The sequence below is a fragment of the Juglans regia genome, chromosome 1 (assembly GCF_001411555.2).
Source record: "Juglans regia cultivar Chandler chromosome 1, Walnut 2.0, whole genome shotgun sequence".
NCBI classification, from domain to species: Eukaryota; Viridiplantae; Streptophyta; class Magnoliopsida; order Fagales; family Juglandaceae; genus Juglans; species Juglans regia.
In genome coordinates, this window is record NC_049901.1 from 2353991 (window position 1) to 2363202 (window position 9212).

At 30.4% G+C, this 9212-nt stretch overlaps 2 long non-coding RNA genes across 2 annotated transcripts; both read right to left on the reverse strand.

Moving 5' to 3' along the window:
• Positions 1-1229: 1229 nt before the first annotated feature.
• On the reverse strand, positions 1230-2092 carry LOC109006305. Its single transcript, XR_001998636.2, has 2 exons — positions 1955-2092; positions 1230-1652 (listed from the first exon to the last, which is right to left on the reverse strand). It is a non-coding gene; the product is annotated as an uncharacterized LOC109006305 (long non-coding RNA).
• Positions 2093-7586: 5494 nt separating this feature from the next.
• On the reverse strand, positions 7587-8920 carry LOC109006302. Its single transcript, XR_001998633.2, has 2 exons — positions 8590-8920; positions 7587-7880 (listed from the first exon to the last, which is right to left on the reverse strand). It is a non-coding gene; the product is annotated as an uncharacterized LOC109006302 (long non-coding RNA).
• Positions 8921-9212: the final 292 nt, after the last annotated feature.

The following is a 9212-nucleotide window of genomic DNA, read 5'->3' on the forward strand; positions in this document are numbered from 1 at the left end:
ATATATAGGTTAAAATGTACACGTACGTAAACAATCCCTTTAGTACGTGTACGTTTCAAGCATTAACTACGAAACTACCCATACGCATTTACATAACAAATAGCATCATTTTCCACCCCATTGACATGATATATAATAAGAACTAGTACTTTAAAGAATTTAATTTTAAAACTATTTTAATATGACATGTTAGTAATATATATGTTTCAAGAGCAAAACTTTGAAAAAATGGTTCGATTTAGGTTGGTCCAAATTGAGTCGGTAAAAAATCAGATCGATTTTAGTAAACCTTTTTAATCGTTCACTGAATTGTTTCAATCGACCGATAGGCCGATTTGAACGGATTCAAAATTGTCTCGTACAAAAATATGATAAAACTAAACATATATTAATTTTTTCATCATTGTATTCAATAAGAATCATAAATAAATTGAAAGATAAAACATGTAGTTCTTTATTTTATTTAGTTGAACAAAAATATTAGGAAATGAATGAGTGTTTTGTATTAAATTTGTGGTTGTACATAAAATATTACATTTTTCATGTGCTTATAACTAATTGATGGTTTTTATCTACTTCATATATGAGGCAAAAAGTGTCGATAATTGAGATTAAATACATAAATTACATGTTTATTGAAACTATTTAGATGCATATAATATTTTTATTGAAACTAGTCAATAAATTGATATTTTATACTCTTTTATACATGGTATTAAATGCTTGAATTATATTTTATTTGAGTTTTAATATTTTTATCAACATTAAAACAATCAATTTAAAATTGTCATGAATCACTCGATTCAATTTAAATTGAATCGCTTGATTAATTGAATTGGCCTCTACCTGATTCCAAACACGATTCTAATTTTTCAAGCCTTGCATCTTCCACAGTCCGACACCAATTTATAAATAAATAATATTTTTTTATATCCTTCATATCCTCTGAATTACCAAATATCAGAACTAGGCTCAGATTTGGGACGTTAGATCAGGGCTTTAATACTGCGAATTAATAGTACATCGTCGTGCCGAGGAGATGGCCGGATCCGAGTCCAAGTACTTTAGCTTTTGCCATACTACATGACTTGCTCTTCATAATTGATAAATGATTAATCTATATATGTATTGCATTAATGCCAAGTAGAAACCATTATATATATATATATATATATATATATATTAGATCTATAACATTAAGAAAATTTATTAAATACTTGATGAATTAATTAGGATCACTAACCGACCAAAACTATGTCAGTCAGCTCGATTTTTTAATTTATTGGCACACGTACAGCATATTTTACATATATGTTTCCATGCATACTGCAAAGGAAGCTCGATCGATCGAGCTCCATTACAATATTAATCATGGTGTCAAACCAAATCCTATGAATTTATTCTCAAAGCATTACAGTACTACTAGTACTTCATGTAACTTTAGTACTATTTATTCATACTTTCACCACCACAATAAGTACTAGTACTGATTCAAGGTCCTTGAGGTGGCTTGCAACGGCCAAATATGTTTTTTGGTTCACACTTGGGCTTTTGTTTTCCTATGCATTTGCTATACGCGGGATTGCCAGGCTTTCCGCATGGTGATACCGCTAGCTTGTGGGGATTATTCTTGGTTCGGGGAGTAATACTTCCTGCATCGATCGAAGATAACTAGATTAGTTCTTTATATATTTGAGCAATCATAGCCTTACTATTACCCGGCCTTTACAATTTTTCTATAACTTTATAATAAAATAATATTTTTTAGATTTTAAACAAATCAAATTAAAAACAAAATTAAAATAAATATTTTTAAAAATTAATTAATTAACTTGAATCAGGATGAACAAGTACTACTATATACATAAAGCTTGTTAAGTAAAATTAATTAATGACTAATTAATGAATGAATCATGCAAATTAAACCAGATTAGAAATTTGAGGTAGATCTCACCATCCCGATCAGCCAGCTCGCGCGCCACAATAATTGAAGGGGACGAGAAAAGAAGGGAAGCCAGCAGAATGCAGATGATAACGATAGCCTTCATTTTAGGATTGTTAGTTGGATTGATGATCTGTATGTGCAAAGACCCTTTCCCTGCACTCCTATTTATAGAACATTCCAAGTGCATCTTGACCTTTACGCGTGCGCATATATAGTAAGCTAAGGCCTAAGGGAGTGGGATGTTTTCGTCATTTGATAATGGGATTTGCTAGGTACACTCACATAACTTTTTTTATTATAAAAATAAATAAAAGAATATCTTATATTTAATATTAGTGCGTAGTTTAGTACGCGAAATCACTTACAAAAAGATTTTTTCTTTGATAATACAGTACGTAATCAGAGCAGGCCAAGTTTAAATTATGAGAATGGTCAAAGAGAAGTGCATATCAATAAAGAGTAATTCTATAAAATTAAATTCATAATTTGACATATCACGATATGTTACATTGATTTTATAATAAAAATAATTTTATAATTTAATATTTATATCAAATCATATTAATTTATGAATTTATTTTTATAAAAACACATGAATTCATTTGCGACTAAAAAAAAAATAAACTTGTAATTATTTCGTGCCTACCGGATATGGTGAAAAGCATGAAGAGTACAGATCTATATATTAATTAAGATTACTAGAAATTGGCCCCAACCGATCTCTTTTCGGAGACCATAATGGTCATGCTTATCTTCTTATATATGTAACATATAAATTAAATAATCAAAGGTTAATGCTGGTGGGGTAGCACATGATCATGAAAAATAAATAAATAAATCACATTTATTTATAGAGAGCTAAATGAACCATGCATAGAGCCTGCGGTCTAGATCTTTAGTATTTGGCTTTCGTACGTCATCCTTATCGAATAATTCTATTTTAAAGATCTAGTTTAAATCTTACAAATTAAATTATGTCATGTGAAATGTGAATAATATGTGATCACTACAACATAATTGAGTTTTTATGACAATTTTAAATTTGTGACAATCTTGAAACAATCACTAAAACTCATTTTCTGTGATGGACATTGCAAGAAATTGTCATTAAAAGTGGACAAGAAATGGTTATATGTTTGAATTGTAATAATGTTTCGTTTGAACGTAACTTAGACGATGTCCTTTTGGAATGAATACATGTGAATTATATATAAAATGTTGCGTTCGAACAATACATGTACATTCAAACATTAAGCCCACTTATGTGCGAAAATGTAAGTTATTCGTTAAGACAATTTAGTTTATATTCGAATGATAGTCATTAACGATCGAACGTGAATTGTTTTAAAATTAAAAATGGAATTTTAAATTAAAAAAGTTTGAGAATTGAAATACAAAAATACTAGATATATTAAATATATTGTTCATTACATAAAGTATAGAAAAATAAATATATTAAAATATAAATATAAAATATGATAAAAGTGCAGCAAAGCTAAGAACGAATTGTTTACAAACACATGAAATTCCTCAGTCAATGTGTTGACTTTTTCATTTAAGATATTTAAACAATAGCAAACCTCGGTAACACTCTATTGTACTGACACGATTTGTCGGTCGATGTGTACAATAATATCTGAGACTATCGCATCGAGCCATGTAGAACGCGCATCCCCTGCAGATGTACCCATCGGTTGTTGACTAATACACCCATTATGGGGAGGAACACCGGCACCAGGCTGGATCGGACATATATATCAAAATACATATTTTACATAGATACATTTCCACACTGCAAAGCGATCCAAATAAGCTCCTATTATTAATCCATGATATTAAACCAAACCTGTTTATTCTCAAGCAGGTGTGTCGCTTACACTTGTGCTTGGGCTCCATTCCTTATATGCATTGGCTATAGTCCTGCATTCAAGTGATCTGGATTTGTGGTTGGCTCTGACGTGTGTGAATAGCATGCAAGTGGGTGCATGGAATTTTCTTCATTTAATTATATACGCACATGAATCAGTACGGGCCAACATTATTGAGTGCATGGTACGTATCAAAAATAAAAAAAGTTACCTTTAATTGGCAGATAAGATGAAACTTTCCATGAGGAAAAAGGGAATGCAATTAGAAGACCTAGCAATTGACTAGAGATGCCATGTTCAAAAGAAAAATGAAAAGAAAAAGACCAGAGATATGCCATGATGATCAGGTCGTTTAAGTACCATATATATATATATGATTCCTCGCTGTAATCAAGTCGGCTCTTTTATTATTGGCACACGTACATCATATCAAAATACAGTAACATGATTTTACATATCCCCACATGAGTACTGCAAAGTTGGAGTGAGCTCAAAAAGCTTATTCTTTTGATATCAAACCAAACTCTAATATTCAAGTTCCTTTAGGTGGCGAGCACTTGCGCCTATTGTATTGATTCTTAGTACACTTGGTGGGCTTCGGTTTCAGTTTCCCTATGCATTTGCTATACGCGGGATTGTCAGGCTTTCCGCATGCAATTGCAGGCAACAAGATAAGCAGGGAAGCAAAGAAAATGCAAATAAGAATGATAGCCTTTATTTTGTTGATTGCTGAGAGGCCATTTTCCTCCTACACTCCTATTTATAGAATACCATTCAAGTGCATGTGTAATTAGTGTCATGTGAACGTGGTTTTAAATTTCTTCAGTTGATAATACGCACGTACAGTCAGATTGAGCAGCCCAACATCAAGTAGTGGTATATATCAAAACGCAAAAAAAGTTCTCTGCAGCTTTATTTTTATATTTTATTGGCAACCCAACCCGGCCAAGAAATAAATGGATTATTGGCAAGTCGTTACAATTTTTATTTTTTATTTTTAAAAAAAGTTCTCTGCAGCTTTCAGCTTGCTTTATTGAAGGAATCCACACTTACCTAATTATATATGATACATCATGAAAAGAAAGAAGAACGTACGTATATGCGATATCTAGATATTATCGCTAAGACTATAAGTTTAGTTGACCCCAAGTCTTAAAGTAAAACCGACATGACCATGCATTCATGGATATGAAGGCCATATATATATATATATATATATGCTAATTTTCAGATTATGCAAAATTTGAGCTAAAGTTAATCAATGCTGGATTGGTACGTGGACTAGCTATATGAAAGTTAAAGCAAATTATAAATTAGATCAGTAGTAACGATCGAGCTGCATAGAGAATGATTCCGATCATCCATTGAGGGACGCCGATTTTAAACCACAATAAGAAAACTACTTATTTAATTTGTTACCAATTATTTTCTATTAAAATAATTATTTCTTTTTAAAATAAATATATTGTTATTATAAATAATTCGTTTCAAATACTCATTATTCTTTTTATAATGAACATACAATCGATACAAATTTATATGAAAAAATTTGGCATGCATTGGAACTACTTCATGATCGAAATCTAAGTTATCAGTATGCACAAGCATGCCACATACAGAAGTAGCTAGAAGTGGAAGATAATCTTAATAATGAAAACGAAAGTTCATCGCAATTCGCAAGCGGTCGACATCCCGTTATTGGGTATATAGCTTCTTCGTCTCTAATGATCATGCGTTTGCTTTCCTATATATATATTTTTAAAGAGAAATGCTGTGTCCCGCTGGATTTTTTTAATGGTGGATCTCGATGGTTTTTCTTTTTACTTAATAATTTAGAAATAATTTTTTAAAGATCTTGTGTGATTTTTTTTAGATATTTAACGCTTTTAAAAAAAATAATGAAAAAAAAAAGAAAAAAAGTAAATAAATAAAATACACTAACATACATCGGTGGCTGTAGAATGACTCTTTTTTAAATGTTTCATACATACCTGGAATCTCCTACATCCGATTACTCTTATTGATTATATATTGAGCCAATCTTGAGATCAGTATAGTCTAAGGGACTAGTTATTTAACGTAAAAACTGATTTTCAAGCTCATTTATTGATACATCAAATAAATTATTGATGTAAAAATTTATAGTATCGAGCATAAAAAATATTTGTGTTTGAATTTTTTTATAACTTTAATAAATTTCACAATATAAATAATGTGTATTTTATGCACCAAATTATAAATGGCAAAACACTTCTAATTTAACGGACAGCATTTGATCAAGCTTTTGACATCTACTAATTATATGCATGCAAGATCATGCTTGAATTGTGTGTGTGTGTGTATATAATATACTATATATATATATATATATATATTTATATAACTCCCTCTTAGAATAATTAATCACACCTAATAATTTGCTTCGTGACCATGAAATGTGTATATGTGTGTGTATATATGTATATCTATAATGCATATCTATATAATATTTGAGATGATCACGCAAACTCTCAAGGGGACTCATGCATCGAGTTTACAAGATATAGTAAATTCCTTGACAAAATTACAAAGGACATTGCAACATCAAATACATGAATTGATTTCTATCTGTTGAGAGGATATTATACGTGTATAGTATTGCGTACTAATTAATACTGCATGATCGAAGCTTGTCCGAGTCTATTCACGTGTTTGCTAATTTATTTATTTATTTATCAAATTATATATGCTACGTGGATGTATATTGTGGTCTTTCAAAGCATAATAAAAATATTACACATATATAGGTAATTAAAATGTTCACGCGGTTCGTAAACAATCCCTTTATAAGTATGCGTACGTTTCAAGCATTAACTACGAAATTACCCATACGCATTAATTTACATAACAAATAGCATCATTTTCCACTCAATTGAAATGGTATATAATCAGAACTAGTTTAAAGAATTAAATTTTAAAATTTTTTTAATATGACATATTGTTAGTACTGTAATATATATATATATATATATGTTTGGAGAGCGAAACTTTGAAAAAATGGTTCGATTTAGGCCGGTTCGGTTCGATTCAGGCCGGTTCAAATTGAGTCAGTAAGAAATCGAATCGATTTTAGTAAACCGTTTAAATCGTTCACCGAACCATATCAATCGATCGATTCAGATCGATTTTAGCCAATTTTAGACCAATTCTAACCGATTAAAAATTGTCTTGTTCAAAAATATGATAGAACTAAACATATATTAATTTTTTCATCATTGTATTCAATAAGAATTGTAGAGAAATTGAAAGATAAGACATGTAATTTTTTATTTTCTTTAGTTGATCAATAAAAATATTAGGAGATGAATGAGTGTTTTGTATTAAGTTTGTGGTGATACATAAAATACTACATTTGTCATGTGCTTATAACAAATTAACGGCCTTTATCTCCTTCGTATATGAGGCAAAAAGTGTCGATAATTACTGGGCTTTGATCATGATGATGATATCCTCTGAACCAAATATCATAACTGGGCTCAGCTAGAATATTATTTGGGTTTGAGGGCTTTACTACTACTAATACTTCATCGTTGTGCCGAGGAGATTATGGGATATATATATATATATATATATATATATATATATATTTATATATATATATTTATATATATATATTTATCCAAGTCCAGTTATAGCTTTTAATTGCCATACTACACTTGCTCTTCATAACTGATAAATGGTTAATATATATATCTATGTATAGCAATATTTCCAAGTAGAAAGAAAGATATATATAGATCTATAACATTAAGAAAAAAAATTTATTAAATACTTAATGTATTAGGTCAGCTCGATCTTTTTATTGGCACACGACAGCATATCAAGATGCAGCATATTTTACATATATGTTTCCATACTGCAAAGGAAGCAAGCTCGATCGATCCAGCTCCATTACAATATTAATATTTATTCTCAAAGCATTACATGAGTACTACTGATTCAAGGTCCTTGAGGTGGCTTTGGTTCCCACTTGTAGGGCTGTTGTTGTCCTATGTCGGGATTCTTTCGTCCGAATAACAGAGAACTTCCTGCATCGATCGAAAATAACTAGATTAGTTCTTTATATTGAGCAATCGTAGCCTTACTACTACCCGTTTACAATTTTTATATAACTTTATAATAAAATAATATTTTTTAGATTTTAAACACATCAAATTAAAATAAATATTTTTAAAAATTAATTAATTAACTAGAATCAGATGAACAAGTACTACTACGCACAGCTTGTTAAGTAAAATTAAATAATGACAAATTAATGAATCATGCAAATTAAACCAGATTAGAAATTTGAGGTAGATCTCACCATCCCGATCAGCCAGCTCGCGAGCCACAATAATTGAAGGGGACGAGAAAAGAAGGGAAGCCAGCAGAATGCAGATGATAACGATAGCCTTCATTTTAGGATTGTTGGTTGGATTCATGAATATATAATAATATAATATATGATAACTAGCTAATAATTAGTTAATTAAGAGTCTTGAGGACCAATTTTTAATATATATAAAACGAAAGGATATATATTATGTGCAGAGCAAGTTCACAATATTGTAAAATAATTTAAAAATATTATTATTTTGTATAAGCAGGGGCAGGTGTGTGGATATAATATTATATCTAGCTAAAAACTAGAATCATCTTAATGATGAACCAGATGATTCTAGTATTAATTAATGACTAATTAATGAATGAATCATGCAAATTAATTAAACCAGATTAGAAAGTTGAGGTAGATCTCACCATCCCGCGGATCAGCCAGCTCGCGAGCCACAATAATTGAAGGGGACGAGAAAAGAAGGGAAGCCAGCAGAATGCAAATGATAACGATAGCCTTCATTTTAGGACGATATATTGTTGGTTGGATTGATGATGATCTGTATGTGCAAAGACCCTTTCCCTACACTCCTATTTATAGGCCATTAATTCCAAGTGCATCTTGACCTTGACGCGTGCGCATATACAGTAAGCTGCTAAGGCCTAAGGGAGTGGGATGTTTTCGTCATTTGATAATACACGTAATGATCAGAACAGGCCAAGATCGTGATTAATGTTTCCTGCTATATGTGTCTTAATCTCACTGCCATGATTATTTTCTAGTACTACTAAAGTTTCTCATGAATATATAATAATATACTATATATGATACCAAATAATAAGTTAATTAGAGTCTTGAAGACCAGTTTTAGCAGTGAATTAGAGATTGTTCTAAAATATCAAAATTAATCTAGCATCACGAACAAGTACTAGTAATTATATATATATGAACTATCTCTTCTAGTTAGTTCATGCATGCATGTTATATGTATGTGTGTGTGTGTGTATCTTTGTGTTAAACTCATGATAAACAATGTTAACAAGATGAT